This window comes from Lampris incognitus, chromosome 16, assembly GCF_029633865.1.
Source record: "Lampris incognitus isolate fLamInc1 chromosome 16, fLamInc1.hap2, whole genome shotgun sequence".
Classification (NCBI taxonomy): domain Eukaryota; kingdom Metazoa; phylum Chordata; class Actinopteri; order Lampriformes; family Lampridae; genus Lampris; species Lampris incognitus.
The window spans coordinates 43,590,243-43,608,601 of record NC_079226.1 but is presented as its reverse complement, the minus strand read 5'-3'; positions in this window follow the sequence as shown (position 1 = coordinate 43,608,601).

Here is an 18,359-nt window from a genome sequence, read left to right as displayed (position 1 = left end):
ACACATACCCACACTAACACACATATCCACACTAACACACATACCCACACTAACACACATATCCACACTAACACACATACCCACACTAACACACATACCCACACTAACACACATATCCACACTAATACACATACCCACACTAACACACATACCCACACTAACACACATATCCACACTAACACACATACCCACACTAACACACATACCCACACTAACACACATATCCACACTAACACACATATCCACACTAACACACATATCCACACTAGCACACATATCCACACTAACACACATACCTACACTAACACACATACCTACACTAACACACATATCCACACTAACACACATATCCACACTAATACACATACCCACACTAACACACATACCTACACTAACACACATACCTACACTAACACACATATCCACACTAACACACATATCCACACTAACACACATACCCACACTAACACACATACCCACACTAACACACATATCCACACTAACACACATATCCACACTAACACACATATCCACACTAACACACATACCCACACTAACACACATATCCACACTAACACACATATCCACACTAACACACATACCCACACTAACACACCTATCCACACTAACACACATATCCACACTAACACACCTATCCCCACTAACACACCTATCCACACTAACACACATATCCACACTAACACACATATCCACACTAACACACATATCCACACTAACACACATACCCACACTAACACACATACCCACACTAATACACCTATCCACACTAACACACCTATCCACACTAACACACCTATCCACACTAACACACATATCCACACTAACACACATATCCACACTAACACACCTATCCACACTAAACAAAAAATCACTGTTCAAGAGAAGGAACACCAGCCAGGATGACTTTCGGAACCACCGGTCTACATGGGCTAGCAGTTAGCTTAGCCCGCCGTGCTTTTGCGTCCTGTCAGACCGCCCTCGGCGTTTCCTCCTCGGGCGCAGGTCCAGGCAGGGGCCGTGGTCCCGGGGCCCACCAGACGAAGCAGACCACGCTCTCTCAGCCAGACACTCTCGACAGGACACACCTACCCACACTCCTCACCTTCCACCTAGCCTTGAAGACTCGGAGAGAGCAGGCCCCAGCTCCAAAGGGATGCTCGATGAGCACTCTGTATGAGTGACAACCCAGGGGGCGGGACACAGGGTCAACAAACCAGCCCCGCTCCAGCCTGCAAGGCAAGACCAACACACTGGCCCAACACACTGGCCCAACACACTGGCCCACACGTGGCAGCCACGTGCTGGCACAGATGTTCATGAAGATGTTTTATTGTAGAACTCTTGTGCCACTACCACATTTCTCTTACTTTCTGTAAGGGGGTGGTGTCCATAAATTAGTCTGCCACACGGAAAGAGTATTAATATTGGAGAACATAAAAAATACCGTCCGTCAGTCAGATGAGGATGATGGTGATGCAGCTCATGCACTATTCTGTCCTGCTTATGGCAACTGATATATACTGACAGCATCAGTTCATCTGAGGGGTGTCAGTAAATGGCCTTTGTTGGCACGTTGTATTTGGAGCCTACGTCCTTTAGCCGGTCACTGCTATCTCCTGCTCAGTTCACATCTGCCGAAACATGCGGGTGACAGCAGGCAGCATACTGCAATATCCCAAAATAATGTGTGTACATGTGCGAGAGAGAATGAAAGCCAGAGAGAGAGAGGGTGCGAGCAAAGAAGAAAGACAGATTTATACCGACTGCATTTTATTATTTAAAAGCTCATGGCCTGCCTGGCGGCCTGTCCAGGGTGTCTCCTCGCCTGCCACCCAATGACTGCTGGGATAGGCTCCAGCATCCCCGCCACCCAGGATAAGTGGTTTGGATAATGGATAGATATAGCCCCCCCCCCCCCCCAGTGGCGGGACCTCTCCTCCAATGCACCAATTTGATTATTTAACTTAAAATTGATTTTTCCCTGTAGCCAGGTGGTAAAGTCTGTTAAAGTGTGTTGTTTCCCAAAGTCCATGTACCCTGTGTAAATATGTTCAGTATAAACAAGAGACTAGATTTTATTTTGGTTTAACTATGTACAAGGGAAGAGGTATTTACAGTTATTGTTATGTTAAAATGCAATTCATATGTACAAACCATTTTGAAAAGTAAGATTGTACCTAAAGGAACAACAAAGATAATAAAAAGGCTTAACTCTTAGCTGTTACATTTTGGTGCCACTAGAGGGCGAGATTGGCGAATTTCTTCTTCTTGTGCTCAGGGGATTGTGGTCCTTTTTCCGGTTGAGTAAGCCGAGAGATGCAGGCGAAATGCATTCTGAGTCCATCTAATGAAATCCATGGGTAAATATGCCTTGATGATGCATCTCTGGATCTAATAGTGTAGTGTGGAGGTTAATAGTTGTATCCTATATTGTAGTTTGACTGATGTTTTGTTTTAAGGTGCAAGTAGCGCGATGAATGTGGTGGGATGTACAGACTGTTTGAGGAAGTCCACACGTGATGAGCAAGGTAACCGAGCCTACAGTATAGCCTCCTCAGCTAATTATGTATTTGGTTAAGCTGAACAAATGTTTCTATAAATGTATCTTTATTTCATTAAGATATTAGAGATAGGGATTTTTGAACAAAGCCAGAAGCTCCACTTGGAGGTCCCTGTGAAGTGAAATGGAATTGATAAGCCCACTGCCATGTTTTGATTTGTTTTTGAGTTTTTTTGTATTTGTTTTACATTAAATCTTTCTGCCTAAACCATAAAGGCGGAACTTAATTACTCAATTCAATTTACAGTGATAACACAAAAAATAAAGAGCCCCAAAATTAGTGATTGTGTCCTCTGTGGTACCTATTTCCACGGCTTACATCCCTTTTAGATCCCACTTGCAGTTGCGGTTTTGAAAAAACATGTATTTCTCATTTAAGGCCACTAGGGGGTTGACCCCCTGAACCTAAAAAAAAAAAAAAAAGTTGCTCCTAGTTTTCCAACTACAATATCCAGCCAAAACGTGTGCTTGCTGTTCGACATCGTCAAAGGACCGGAACCTCTAAAGTATAAATTCTGGTCCGTGATTTTTGTGAAGTTGGGTTCAGACTTCTGCAGTCTGTTAATGTCTTTGTTTGGCACGAGCACCCCATTGTAAAGCTGTGCCCAGTGGTGACCCTGTGTCCAACATCTCCACAACTGAACCGGCGATTAAAAATGATACCATAACTGATGTTCTCAGTGGCAAAAACTGCAAAGAACCAGGTTGTAAAAAAAATAGAATTATTATTTAACGTTGGATAGATACGCTGAGTTGCTGGTTAATGAGGTACACTCTGTTTCACCCAGACTTGATCACTGTAATGTTCTGTTTTTGTAATGGTTATAAATGTGCCGTTAAAATATAAAAGTGCCGTTAACATGTTAAACATTTTTATGTGAATATGCTAAGAACAGTAAGCAAAAGAATGCTTAATTTGTGACAGCACATGGTTAAAAAGAAAACATAATTCATTGTGATCTGCTGGTCAAGTGGTCGGTAATCTACTACTCTGGTCTCCCAGGCAAATAAGCATAGTGATAAACTAAAAAGGATAATCTGTGTTTAAAACGTAACTAATTTCTGATGTTATTTTGGGAAAATCTCCCTGATTACTGTTTTATATTTTTTTTCTACAATATTCTTTTCTTCAAAGTTTATTTCTTTGAAAGTGTTCCGCTAATCACTGATCTGTTCTTGATTGCTTGTGTCTGAGCTATCGGTAGAGGGGAGCACGTGGCCTTCGTTCGTCCATTACAACACTGGACGTGACTGAAGCGACATTGTGTCTCGTGTTTTTCCTTTATTATTCCCCTTTACAGGGGTGCAACATTTTCTGGAGGCACCGCTGGGATTGGATGAGACGAGGTTCGACTTCTGCCAGCAACGGACGTCCCCAGCTCTCATTCAGTCCCTTTCAACTTACCCAGTCAGGCAGCATCCAGTGGCTTATCCTGTGGGGGTTTGAGTGTTTACAACAAAGAGCACAAGCAATCTGAGGTAAACTTAAGGTACCAGGAGCGCTATTGTCAAGGGCTAGCACACAGACCACTACCGCTACAGGACACTGAGTTGTTGCCGCAAAGACAATGGAGTCAACTGAGACAGAGACATTGCAGTTGGAAATATTTGGACTTTTGTGTACACTGCCAGCAGACAATCTAAAAGAATTATGTGACTTTCTCACTATTGCTGGGCCAGAATTCGAGCATGTGGCAGGAAAGAACAGGGCATCATTAATCATAATGATAAGTAATCACCTGCAGAGGGAGGAGTTACAGCAACTCGAGGATATGGGAATGGCAGAGCTCCTCCTCATTAGAGACAAAATAACTGAGCTCCATGCTGAGGTCGCTATGGCTGAGCACTTAACTGAGCCTCAAGCAGCACTTAATGAAGGGGAAAATGAACAGGACAAGGCACAGGGCAAAATACCACAAGAAAGCAAGCCCCACCGGTTACAGTCGCTGTCTTCTACAGGAAGTATTCATAGGGGAAGTGAACGCAAGGCTCAGGTCACTACAGTCACCCACAGAACGCCAGCCTGAGGTGTAGGTCCAAGTCAGATCGCTCTCCCCTGGCACAAAGAATTTAAAATATCTGGACAAATTGGAGAACCAGGACAAAAAGACTGCCTCACATTTTCCAGCTTAGCACGGCAGTTGAGCATGGCCTCCTCAAGGACTTTCCCGAGACTGAGATTGTTGATGCTGTCATAAGAGCCATAGTCCCAGGAATGCAGTTACGCAGTTACTTAGAGGGGAAAAGTGACCTCACACTACCAACACTTAGAAGGATACTCCGTTGTCATTATCAAGAAAAGAGCGCGACAGAATTATATAAACAGTTGTCATCTGAAGTTCAGGGCATAAAAGAGACACCTCAAAACTTCTTTATCCGTGCTCTAGATCTAAGGCAGAAGATTCAGTTTGCCTCGCAAGAGTCAGAGTCAGGCCTAAGATACGATCCAGTGTTGGTACAGAACATGTTTCTTCACTCAGTTATGACTGGCTTGCAGAACGATAATATCAAACGGGATCTCCAGCCATATCTGGAGCAAGCTGGTGTTTCTGATGAATCCTTGTTTGAAAAACTGAATACCGCATGTGCCTATGAAAGTGAGAGGCAAGACAAGAAAAAAATGACAACACCACAGTGACCTGTAAGCCGTTCACTCTGCTCAGTCTGACCACACTCCTGCTGAGAAGAAGGAGAAAATGAGCCAGCCGAGTCACAGTAAGAATCAAACTAATATTCTCTCAGAACTGCAGGAGATGAGAGCTAACATGTCCCTCTTAAAGGACCTTAAAGCTGAAGTGTCTGCAATCAACGAGTCTATGCAGCAGCCCTCTTACCTACCCAGGCAGCCCCCAGATCGAGCACCCGTACCAGTCTGTACTCCACATCAGCTAGCACCAGTTCACCATGGCCCACCACAGAGACACTGGGCTACTCCAGCCCCTGCGGCACAACACGCCTGTCTCCAACTCAACCAAAGGTTTGGCAACCAATGTTCTCTCCCCACATCTGCACCACACCGTAGAAGGAGATGTTATAACTGCCAGCAGGAAAATACAGAAGACTGCAATCACTGCTTCAGGTGTGGCAGTAGTGAACACTTCTCAGCCGGTTGCAGAATGGGAAGATCAGGTCAATTCAGAGGGAGTGCTTTAAACGGGCAAGGGTTACTCCAGTGGGGCAGGGAGTGACCGCTTCATCAACAGGTTGCATGACGCCAGGATGAACAAGGATTCGTGTCTCTGTCTCAATGATTTCCCTAGGATAGAATGAGGGACTGCCATCCTCTTCCTCATCTGAGTACAGAGGTCTCTCCTCTGTTTGGATGGGATTTCGTCTCGTTCTAGGTTTGGTAGCTGGTGCTGGTCTTACAGGTTCTTCCTCTACCTCACGAAGGAACCCACAAGGGAGTAATAAGTCTCGATGCAGGGTGCGTGGAGGCCCATCCTGACCTTCAGGGCACACTGTATAGACTGGCAGGTCTCCAGCTCTCTTTTGCACAACATAAACAGTGGATTCCCACCGATCAGCGAGTTTATGCTTGCTGCGGAGATGGAGGTTACGCACCAGGACTCTGTCTCCTGTCTCTAGACTAGACTCTCTCACCCGCATGTTGAACCTTCGTTTGTCTTGTCAGCAATTTTTTTTTTGCGTTTGTTATAGCTAATTTATAGCTTGCTGTCAGGTGAGAGACGAGGTTTTTCACATATTGCGAGTGTGATATGGGCAAGCTGCCTTTTATGGGTAATCCAAAAGCAATGTCAATAGGCAGTCTTGGCTGGCGCCCAAACATAAGCTCGTAGAGTGAAAACCTGGTTACTTCATTCCTCATGCAGTTATATGCATGAGTGAGAGGCTTCACATACTCACGCCATTTTGTCTTTTCTTTCCCCTTTAGAGTACCCAACATGCTCAGTAGTGTACTGTTAAACCGTTCTACTGGGTTACCCCTGGGGCGATAAGGACTTGTTCTGGTTTTCTTTATACCAACTAAGGCACACAGTTCCTTGATTATTGCAGACTCAAAGTCACGGCCTTGATCGCTATGGAGACGTTCAGGAAATCCAGTGTACAAGAAACTGTTCCCAAAGGCATCGAGCTACTGTAGTGGCCTTTTGATCTCTGGTCGGTATGGCCACGGCATACTTTGTAAAATGGTCAGTAATGACCAAGATATCCTTGGTGTTGTGGCTGTCTGGTTCAATAGACAGAAAGTCCATACAGATGAGTTCCAAGGACGGCTGATTTGGATACTGACAAGAGGTGCAGCCCTTTCTGGCTGACTTTTCCTTTTAACACATCTTGCACAGGTTTTGATCTTTGACTCAAAATCTGACAACATCTTGGGCCAATAAAACCTGGATCTGACCAATTCAAGTGTGCGTTCCATCCCCATATGACCCATCTCATCATGGAGACTGGTGAGTACAGACTTGGAAGGACAAGTTGATACACTGTTTGGTTATCACATTGTCGTTTCCTGTATAACAGACCATCTTTAATTTCAAAGCGAGTGATTTCTCTGAGCATCAGGGAAAGTTCTGGGCACTATGACCTTGAACTGACATTCACAAGCTCCCCTGATTCAAGCATCTTGATGACCTTACTAATGATAGGATCTGCCTGCTGCAGCCTGATTAGTTCTGTGTCGCTGTATTTTGGGACTGTAAATAGACCATTAAAGGACACTTCCCCCTCTTGAAATGCAGCTGGGATAACATCTGGATGAATTGCTAGTGACTCAATGATACAGGTAGATAGTAGGGGCTCATTCGGTATCATAGTATGAACCTGACAGGTTGCCTTGGCAACCTCCTCAGGTGCCAGGTGATGAGAGGCAAACTCATGGATCTTCAAGCGTTCCTCTTGAGAGCAGCTGTCATTGGTCAAATCTCCATGTGGTTTCCTTGACAGACCATCAGCATCCTGGTTCTGCTTTCCAGCCCGATATTTGATGTCGAATGAGAAGGTGGACAGGGCAGCCAAACAGCGATAGCTGGTAGCATCAAGCTTGGCAGTGGTAAGTATGTACCTGAGTGGAATATTGTCGGTTACCACTGTGAAAGTTTTGCCGTACAAGTAGTCATGACACTTTTCCATTATAGCCCATTTCAAGGCTAGAAATTCCAGCTTGTGGGCTGGCTACCGAGCCTCACATCTTGACAGACCTCTACTTGCATAAGCAATAACATGACTCTGCCCATCCTGCTCCTGGTACAATGCCGCACCAAGGCCTGTCATGCTAGCATCCGTATGGAGAGTATAGTGTCTTAGGGTCTGCAAACCCTAGGACTGGGGATGATGTTAGTTTCCCAATGATCTCCTCAAAAGCTTTCTGACAAGCTGGTGTCCATCTTTCTCCAAATGGCTCCTTATGGTTGAAGTATTTGCCATCTGTTTTGGTCACTTTGGTCATTTTCCGGGTTGGTGGATAGCCTGCAGTGAGATTTGTTAAGGGTTTCACGATTTTTGAGTAATCTTGCACAAATCTCCTGTAATAACCAGAGAACCCAGGAAAGGCTTTTAACTCATTTAAGGTCTGAGGTCTTGGCCAGGTCTTGAGTGCTTCAATCTTTTGAGGATCTGTCTCCACCCCGCTCCAAGACACAATGTGTCTGAGGTAATGCACTGATGTCTGCAAGAAGCAACACTTTCCTGGTGATAGTTTCAAACCGTTCTCTCGCAAGCGGTTCAGGACATTTGTCAGTCTAACTTCGTGTTCCTCTAATGTTTTAGAGAAAACGATAAGGTCATCAAGGAAAACAAGCACGTCTCGTAGGTGTATGTCGCCCATGCATTTTTCCATCAAGCGTTGGAAAGTGCTTTGTGCGTTTGTTATCCCTTGCGGCATACGATTCCATTCCCAAAAACCTAGTGGACACACAAAAGCTGTCTTTGCCGTGTCACTATACCCTGACTTAAGATCCATCACTGAAAACCATTGAGATCCAGTAAGTGCAGAGAATGACTCCTCGAGGTTGGAAGTGCATAAGCATCTTTGATTGTTTGCATGTTCAGTTTTCTGTAATCCACGCACAACCGAACATCACCATTCTTCTTTTTGACAATCATGATAGGTGATGAGAAGAGGGACTCCGATTTACGGAGGATTCCAGCTTCCAGAAGTGTTTGCAGGTGACGTCTCACAGCATCATAATCCTGTTGGTGGATTGGACGTGGTCGATGTTTGAAAGGTGTTGGGTCCTTGAGTTTGATACAATGTTTGACTTTTGTTGCATGACCAAAGTCAAGGTCATGATGTGAAAATACGTCAGAGTAGGAATTCAGCTTTTTGGTTATTCGAGCTTTCCACTCTTCAGAAAGTGGGGAATCACCGAAGTCAAACTTGAGATTAGCATTCATGTCACACTGCTGTTGGCTTGTCTGGTTAGCATTTTGTTGTTGACTTGAGCTGCTAGCTGTTTGTTGTTGACATGACTGACTAGCTTCTTGTTGCTGACTGTGAGCAGTGTTCTGGATTTGAATAATTTCTTGAGGAACACCAAGCTCTGCAATAACACAATTGGTTGGCAGGATAATATCATGACTGGTCTCATTTCTCAATACAACAGGGATCTTATAGGGTGCATATGCTGGGAGAGTGACGAGGCAGCTGTCTGTGAAGATTCCACCTGGTAAGGATGTGATGGTGGGTTGTTCAAGCAATGCCCACTTCTCATTGTTCACACCACTGATGCTGACTAAGCCTTCTAAAACAACTTTCTGACCAGAAGGAATGACATCTGGCTCACGGCCTCGCAGTTTGACATAGCCAAGTCGACCTTCACTGTTTTGTTTGTGCCTGAGCTGCAGAGTTCTCAGGACCTGGTGATAACCACAGTATGGATTAGCATGAAGGGAGCTATCATCACAGAACTGCTCATAGAGTGGATCCAGAGTGTTGGTTCCAATCAACACTGGTACGTTTCTGTTGGAACGGATATCTGACACCACTAGAGCGAGAGTTTAGACCTCAGGCTCAGAAGCAATGAACTCTTGGAAAACGCACATTTAAATGTACATAGCCACTGTATGGAACTGACTCACGATTTGCTCCTTCAATTTCCAGTAGATCACTCACTGGATGGATGGTCTGATCAGACAGGTGCAGGTCGTAGAAGGATTGAGAGACTGTAGTAACCTGTGATCCTGTGTCAAGCAATGAGTTGCAGTCAACTCCATTAACTTTAATATTTGCTGTGCTCTTGCATCCAACAAGACCTTTAGGTGGTTTTCTGGTTCGTACATTTCTGTGCTCTTTTAGCGATGCTCTCAATTTTGTTTCATGCTCAGGGTTGGGACTTTTATTTTCATCCGTTTCCATTTGTCCCTCAATAGAAACAGTTCCTAGTTTAAAGTGAAACTATTTTTGTTTGTGTTGTCTTTTTCCCAAGATTACTGTTTTTCTTTTAGCTCTTTTCTTTTGGCCTCAACTAATGTGGGATTTGGAGGATTGCTGCAAGTGCTAGCAATATGACCATCTTCGCCATATCTAAAGCAGTACCAGGCTTTGGGTCTTTTAGCTGTAGAGACAGGTTTGCTTGGAGTTTGTGTTGCACTAACAAATTCTTCTTTTGGTTTAGGTTTTTTCTTTGCTGCTTTGCTTTTGTCAGGTTTTCCTTCTTTAAGGTATGAGAGAGCTGCAATCTGGGCTTGAAGATCAACTATTTGCTTTTGGAGCTGCTTTATTGCTGAAGGTTCAGCGCTGACTGGGGCAGGTAAGTCATATCCATCATCATCAAGAAAGCCACTGAGACTGAGCTTTGGGTTTAGTAAAACCCAAATGTTGTTTCATCCTGTTAGCTTTAGCTGTCTGTTTATCTTCTTCAGTGTGCAAAAGCAGCAAAAGCTCTGAGAAGGTAGGTGGGTGTTCTTTCTTTTGTTCTAGCTGTAGTGTAGTGATCAAGTTGTTGTTCCAGCATCCCCTACAAAACCACTTCAGGAGCTGCTTATCTGCATCACCTACTGATATAGCTTTCATCTTTACAGCTTTACTCAAGACTAACTGTAGCCTCTGGAGATAGCTAGATGGCTTCTCACCTGTGTTCTGGTTAATACTGAGGAACTTTGCAAATAACTCATCTCCATCCTCAACTGTGGCATAAGCTGAGTCAAGTAAGTCTAAGTAAGCTCTCGGAGTAGAATGTGGACCTAATGACTTAACCATATTGACAGCTGGAGGCAGAAGACTGTCAACTATTTTCCTCTCTAGCTGAGTGCTAGATATAGTGGTATCAGCTAGGTAAAACTCTACACTGCTTCTCCAAGTGTCATAATCAACCTCAAAGTTGGGACAAGGTATTCGACCTGAAAAGGGCCTCGGCTTTGCTGATGAATGTAACTGTGAGGGGAGATCTGTGCTCTTGACAATGTGCTCCACTACGACACGCTGTACCTCAGGTGGGCTAAGGTGATCTGGTGACAGCTTGAATCCGTGTATTGATTCCTTTGAACCTGGTGCTGCAGCTGCTTTAGGAGCAGGGCTAGGCTCATCTGAGAGAAGATCGAACACAACTAATGGATGTTCTCTCGTGGTTTCAACAATCGAGGGAGAATTCACAGCCATGTCAATCTGTTGCACAACTGGAGCTGATTTCTAGGTTACTGTGACATCTTTCTCTTCACTCTGTGCTCCCACAAACTCAGTGATTCTGGCTAACTCATCTCGCAAAACTTCCTCAAATGACTTACCGCTACGTTTTGCCACACCTTTAAGATCAGACAAAAATGCGTGAGTAATGCCTGTCCCCTTTTCACATGAATAAAGACTGGAAAGAGCTTCAACATGATGGACAATATCTGCATCTGCATCAGTAGGCCTATCTAAAGGCAACATCTTTTCAAGTGCTTTAACAGCTGTGCCAGAAGAAAACTCCACAATAACCTTTTTATGGAGGCCTGAACTGGAATCTGTAACTTTGATTATCCTAGCAACAGACCCATATTGCTTCAAGAAGTCAAAAATGCCCTCATCTATAGTTGTATGAGACAAACCTGTAATGATTAGGGCATTTGGAACCTTGACATTTTCTGACTCAATTACATTCATCTTGATTTTCTTTTAGCTCACTCAAAATTACCTGTTTCGATACCAATTTAAGATTAAAGGCACAGTAAAAATATAAAATTTGCAAATCAAAACACATATAACATGTGCTATGGTACCACACTACTGCACAAAGCTCCTGGCTGGCTCGCCAAGTTGGACCCTGTAACCCACTCTTGGGATGCGCAATGCTTTAGGTTCGGGAGGAACTAAGGGCAGAGTGTAGTAACCACACACACACAAATTAATCTGAACTGCACCTTTAGTGTGCTGGAAAATACAAATACAATTTACAATTACAATGAAATTGATAAACTGGGCCCCTAAAATAAAGACACGAAATCTCGTGATACCGGGCTGAGACTCAGCTGCCCAGCGTCCCGGAGTCTCAGCTGCCCAGAGTCTCCGCTGCCCCGCACTGCAGCATCTCTCCTGCCCAGCACCACACTACAGAGATCCTTCCTGTTCCAGAGTGGTTGGCCTGTCCCTGCCGAAGCTCAGGCTGTTCCTGCTCCTGAGCCGTCAGCTGTCTCTGCTGACATCCAGGCTGATCCTGTTCCCCAGCCTCCACCCGACCTTGCTGATGCCTGGTCTGATCTCGATCCGCCACCCGCCTTTGCCGATGCCTGGCCTGATCTTGATCCACCACCCAAGTTATTAACTTTGAAAATCCAAAACTGTCATAATGAGTTTTGAATTGGTAATAAGCAGCTACAGACAGTCCATACAGGTTAGCTGCATTGAGTTAGCAGCCGATGACAAACAAAGTGGCTGGGAAAACCAGTGTAAATCCTGGGCTAGTTTGGTAATGCGGCAATGTAGCGACATCTACCATTTTTTTAATCAGGGTGCTACGGAACCATGGTGCAAATATTTTCTGAATACCTGAACAGGCGATTTCAAACTAGAGCAGGCAGCTTTCCCTTTAGCCCATGATTGTTGGAGCCAGTAGTGTTATCCATCCCTGTGCCTAATTTTATGGCAGGGTTCACTAGCGGTTAGCGGTCCGAGTCTGGACCGAGCAATGGCTGTATCTGAGTCCAGACCGAGCAATGGCTGTACCCATTTCTGATAGATTATTGAGAAACGTATAACATTGTCAACAGAGCGTTTGTATATGTATGTATATACACTCACCGGCCACTTTATTAGGCACACCTGTCCAACTGCTCGTTAACGCAAATTTCTAATCAGCCAATCACATGGCAGCAACCCAATGCATTTAGGCATGTAGACATGGTCAAGACGATCTGCTGCAGTTCAAACCGAGCATCAGAATGGGGAAGAAAGGTGATTTAAGTGACTTTGAACGTGGCATGGTTGTTGGTGCCAGACGGGCTGGTCTGAGTATTTCAGAAACTGCTGATCTACTGGGATTTTCACGCACAACCATCTCTAGGGTTTACAGAGAATGGTCCGAAAAAGAGAAAATATCCAGTGAGCGGCAGTTCTGTGGGCGAAAATGCCTTGTTGATGCCAGAGGTCAGAGGAGAATGGCCAGACTGGTTCGAGCTGATAGAAAGGCAACAGTAACTCAAATAACCACTCATTACAACCGAGGTATGCAGAAGAGCATCTCTGAACGCACAACACGTCGAACCTTGAGGCAGATGGGCTACAGCAGCAGAAGACCACACCGGGTGCCACTCCTGTCAGCTAAGAACAGGAAACTGAGGCTACAATTCGCACAGGCTCACCAAAATTGGACAATAGAAGATTGGAAAAACGTTGCCTGGTCTGATGAGTCTCGTTTTCTGCTGCGACATTCGGATGGTAGGGTCAGAATTTGGCGTCAACAACATGAAAGCATGGATCCATCCTGCCTTGTATCAACGGTTCAGGCTGGTGGTTGGTGGTGGTGTTATGGTGTGGGGGATATTTTCTTGGCACACTTTGGGCCCCTTAGTACCAATTGAGCATCGTGTCAACGCCACAGCCGACCTGAGTATTGTTGCTGACCATGTCCATCCCTTTATGACCACAGTGTTCCCATCTTCTGATGGCTACTTCCAGCAGGATAACGCGCCATGTCATAAAGCTCGAATCATCTCAGACTGGTTTCTTGAACATGACAATGAGTTCACTGTACTCAAATGGCCTCCACAGTCACCAGATCTCAATCCAATAGAGCACCTTTGGGATGTGGTGGACCGGGAGATTCGCATCATGGATGTGCAGCCGACAAATCTGCAGCAACTGCGTGATGCTATCATGTCAATATGGACCAAACTCTCTGAGGAATGTTTCCAGTACCTTGTTGAATCTATGCCACGAAGGATTAAGGCAGTTCTGAAGGCAAAAGGGGGTCCAACCCGGTACTAGCACGGTGTACCTAATAAAGTGGCCAGTGAGTGTATGTTAGTATGTACATGTACATACGGGCGCAACTTGTCCAGCTTTTATGGTGCTGGAGTTATTCAGCACCAGACAAGTCGTATTTAAATCATGTGGTTCATGCTCCTCAGCCAAAGTGATTTCTCAGACGGTCAATGGCCTTATATATACCTGCCATTAACATGTGCCTTGGGTGATCGGCTCACATGTGGACAGCTCTTAAGTACAGATGTGAAAGCACCTAAGACACCTTGAGGACGCGTTGAGATTGGATCGCTCATAGCATATTCGGAGGTGATCTGGGCCACACTCTGGTCTCTTTCGTTTAGCAGGGTGTACCTGAATGTGTACTGGACCACACTGAAGGGCCGCCTACCCAACTTACGTCATCTGCGTAAGCGGAAGTACCTACTCGTTCGCACACCAGCGGCGTCATATTATGGTCTTTTCAGGCAATAAGCGACACTCTGCCTGCATACCCACTTGGATCATCAGGGTCTCAATGTGCTCCTTATGTGAATAGACAGGCAGTCACGTGCTCCGTGGTAACCATGGAAACGGCTTCTGTGCACAACTGTATCCCTGCCAGTACAACTGTATTTTCTTTATAGGCTGTAGCAACATAGTGAAATGTATTGAAAGAGAGAGTCAATAACTAAATAACATAAATACTAACTTTCAAATTAGTTCAGTTAGTTTACTAGTGAGTTAAGTTTATATCACATGGCAAGGATCAGTCTCTTGCAGTGGCGGCTGGTGCTAACAATTTTTTTTGGGGGGGGGTGCAATTTACCTTGGCACAGCACACCTGACAGCTGCTTTAATGTCCACACAGTCACAGAGTTATTAAGAAGCACAATGTAGCCTATAGACTTGTGATAAAATCTATAAAGGCTATAGGCTACATCGTCCTTCTTAATAACTCTGTGACTGTGTGAACATTAAAGCAGCTGTCAGGTGTGCTGTGCCAGGGTAAATTGTGCCTCCCCCCCTCCGAATAATCGTTAGCACCAGCCGCCACTTGTCTCTTGTCCATGTTGTGGGGTGACACTGTGTGTCTTGTAGAACACAAAGTTCAAGATAATTCAACTCTGGCAGCGAGTGTGCATGAGACGAGCACGACGGCGACAGTTGCGCAGGATTGCTCATCTACAAGGTAGGTGTGCAGAAGGTGTAGAAAGTGTAAGGTGTCTATGAGGTGTCTATAAGATAGGTGTGTATAAGGTAAGGTGTTTATATGGTGTGTATAAGGTTTATACAAGGTGTCCATAAGGTGTGTATAGGGTGCCTATAAGATGTGTATAAGGTGTATATAAGGTGTGTATAAGGTAGGTGTGTATAAAGTGTATAAGGTGCGTATAAGGTGTCTCTATAAGGCGTGTATAAGGTGTGTATAAGTTGAGTATAAGGTGTGTATCAGGTGAGTATAAGGTGTGTATAAGGTATGAAAAAGGTCTATAAGGTGTGTATAAGGTGTGTCTATAAGGTATGTATAAGGTGTCAGACTGGTATCAGACTGGTAACAGAGTGCTATCAGACTGGTATCAGACTGGGCTCATATTGGTAACAGACTGGGCTCAGACTGGTATCAGATTGGTATCTGGCCAGGGTGTGGCCAGAACATCACAGGGATTTATAAGTCTGGCCTGGTTCAATTTCAATCCAGTGTGTATTTTAACTTCCGGAGTGATTCTGAATTGCTGGTAAGTATCGTCTTTCTTGCTTAACAAGTTGCTATTAGTCTTATTCCAGCTGCTTGATTATTAGTCCTTTTCTCCATACATCTGCTGCTGGTTCCTAGTGGGAACTAGTGGGATCTTATTCTAGCTGTAGCTGTTTTTCACCTAATGTGTCCTTAAATATTTCTTGTTGCCCAGCTGTTTTGACTTAGTTATCCTTTTAGCTTATAAATATATTCCTTGGCAACTTGCTGTTTGCAGTTTTAATAGTATTGTGTGAGGTTTGATAGAGTTTTACATAAGTGACCAGTTTCTGATCAATAGGCCTGTTTTCAGTGTACCTCTTTGGCCAATTGAGCGTAAAGTGGCCAGGGTTTGGCTTGCATTCCTGGCAGACAATTAGCAATAAGTGTTCTTGAAATCACTGCTGCTACATGGAAGTGTCAGGCAAACAAGCAGAGGGCAAACAGGTCTAGGTTGAACAAAGGCAAGCACGACGTTTTCAAGCCAAGACTTCGTCAAGCACGGACTGCTCTTTTTAGATCCGGTCAGTCATCTGTATTTTGTGTACCTAGTATAGACTATGTGTTTCTTTCACATTCCTGTCCTTTCCTCTTCCCGGAGTTGGCATAGACGTTGGGTCACTCCTAGGCGCTGTGACCCTACCAATCTCATCTATCCCACTCCCTCTACTCACGTTGAGCAAGAGGTGACAGGAGGGCTCTGGAATTGCCAGTCTATGGTGCCAAAAGCTGAGTTTATCTCAGGCTATGCATCCTTGCTCTCCCTCAACTTCCTTGCTTGAACTGAGACCTGGATCATGCCAGAAAACACTACCACACCCCCAGCTCTGTCTGATGTGTACTCTTTTTCTCACACTCCTAGAGCTGGGAGGCGAGGTGGTGGTACTGGCCTGCTAATCTCCCCGAAATGGAAATACTCTCTTGTTTCCATTCCACAGTTTTCTCCGCCCTCTTTTGAATGTCATGCTGTTACTGTCTCTTATCCAGTCAAACTCACCATTGTGGTTGTGTACCGCCCACCAGGCCCCCTTGGTGAGTTTCTGGTAGGTAGGGTAGACTACCTGATCCTCTCTGTTGTGGTATGGAGGTTATTCTGCTCGGTGTATACTCGCAACACTAAATTATAAATTCAGTCTTTTAACAGGCTTGACTGCCCTGCCAACTCTGGTGTGTAGTCCAGAGTCCGGCTGGCTTCCAGACGGTGAAGGCACTACTCTCAAATGAGATCGGTTTCTTCGGAGACTGCCTGTTGAGGTTTGGATCACGTATGAACGTGGTGTCCCTGCTGATCCAGAGATGACTCCTGTGTGTGGAACATTCCGTATCCAAACTGTCTGACCTGGTTGGAGTGGTGGTGTCTCCCGTGCTCTATGTCGTCTGTTGTGTCCTTCAGCCTGTTGTCTTTTAAGCTCCTGGTCTTTCAACTCAAAAGCTCCCAAGTCTGGCCATGCTGGTTTGAGAGTGCGTGGACATACCGGAAGGGGTGTTTGGATGTTGCGCCCCATCAGGAGCTGTGCCGGTGTTACTCCATGGCCAAGAGGAGTTGCTCTGTATGCCATAAGCACTTTGTGAGGGTCCTCACTCTTCTGCAACAAGGATTTCACAGTCTTTACTGCACGTTCAGCTTCCCCATTGCTTTGCGGGTAACGGGGGCTACTGGTAACATGTTGAAAGTTGTAATCATTAGCAAAATCTGCGAATTCTGCAGCAGCAAACTGGGGTCCGTTGTCTGTGACGAGTGTATCCGGCCCCCCATGGCGGCTAAAGATGACTTTTATTTTCACAATCACAGCTGTTGCTGAAGTGCTTGTTAAATTGGCAACCTCAATGTATCTTGAATAGTAATCAATGACTACTAAATACTGACCCTTCTTCCACTCAAATAAGTCAGCTGCTAGCCGTTCCCATGGGCGTGATGGCAAGGATGTGGTCATCAGAGGTTCTGTGGCATTTTGACTCTCTTTAGCACAAATTTCACACTGACGTACTTTCTCTCTGATCTGTTTTATCAGCCCAAGCCACCACACTGCTTCATGGGCCCTGGCCATGCATTTCACCATTCCCTGGTGACCCTGGTGAAGTTTATCCAAGATGTCCTGTTGCATGCTTGCTGGAATCAGTATTCTCTTTCCTTTCATCAACAGGCCATCCACCATAAACAGGTCGTTTCTGTATTGCCAGAAAGGCTTTAACTGTGGCGCAGAACTGCTTCTTTCTCATCCTGTGTGGATCAGGGAGGACAGCTGCTTACACACTGGATCTTCGGTAACACTTTAGTATGGGGAACGTAGTCACCATTAATTAGGTGCTTATTAGCATGCAAATTAGCAACATATTGGCTCTTAATTGGTCATTATTACATACTCATGCCTTATTCTGCATGGCCTTATTATACAACCAGTAAGCCATTAACTTTGAGTTTTCCCTCTATAACCTCAGAATTATTGCTTATTAGTAGTACCATCTCAATATGCTTTGCTTAGTATGGCCTTTATAAGGTGGTAGTACCACAAGAAGAGTTATTCTCCCTTACTAACACTTAATGAATATGGTCTGTTCTTACATAACAAAACACAAAACTACAAGTGTTAATAGTGTTAATTACTGTAAATTAAGTTTTTGTTACTTAGAATATGTTCCCCATACTAAAGTGACATCTTGATCATTACTAATTCACTAGTAATTAAGTTTTTTTATGT